The 640-nt window shown below is 35.8% G+C and overlaps 1 protein-coding gene across 1 annotated transcript in view; it reads left to right on the top strand.

The window, feature by feature from the left end:
* The window catches only part of Scaf11 (SR-related CTD associated factor 11), a 52382-nt gene that overhangs the window by 42186 nt on the left and 9556 nt on the right, over positions 1–640 (top strand). The gene's annotated exons all lie outside the window — the stretch shown is intronic.

Raw genomic sequence — 640 nt, 5'->3', positions numbered from 1 at the left:
GGGACTGCGGTTCAATCCCCCAGCACCACATGCCAGCCAGCCCCGCCTCCTGGTGGGCTGAGCTGGCCACACACACACACACACACACACACACATAAATAAATAAATAAATAAATAATTAAAAAAAAACCTGATTAACAGTGGTTGATATATTATTTTTATCGTCAAATCTGTTGCTCAGATTGACAGATACAGTTATGTAAGATTGGACATATGATTGCATATTAGTGCTTGTTTTACAGAAACCTTAAATTTTTGTTCTTCTCATGTTTTTCTTTTCTTTTTTTCCCCATAATTTTATTGATAAATAGCAATGAGACAGTTTCAGATCAAATTGATAGGACAGTTTCAATAATTAACACATTGCATACATTCTTCCTAGTGGTTAACTGCTGTACAAGATGCGGACTTGATATCCTAACACCATTAGAACAAATCCCTCTATTCATTAAGAGAATGTAACTATATATCTATCCTAGCCACTCTGAATACACAGATACAAAGTGGACATTCATCTGTATCCCCTTTTCTGGTTAAGTTCCGTTATTTAAATATTATAGGTGTGTAAACTCAGCAAAATATTCTAAAAGAGTCCAGTAGCCCATAATAGTATTGGGTCTTCCACTTGACTGGCAATGTC

The sequence above is a fragment of the Octodon degus genome, unplaced genomic scaffold (assembly GCF_000260255.1).
Source record: "Octodon degus isolate 3935 unplaced genomic scaffold, OctDeg1.0 scaffold00100, whole genome shotgun sequence".
NCBI lineage: Eukaryota > Metazoa > Chordata > Mammalia > Rodentia > Octodontidae > Octodon > Octodon degus.
This window is presented reverse-complemented; position numbering and strand designations above follow the sequence as displayed.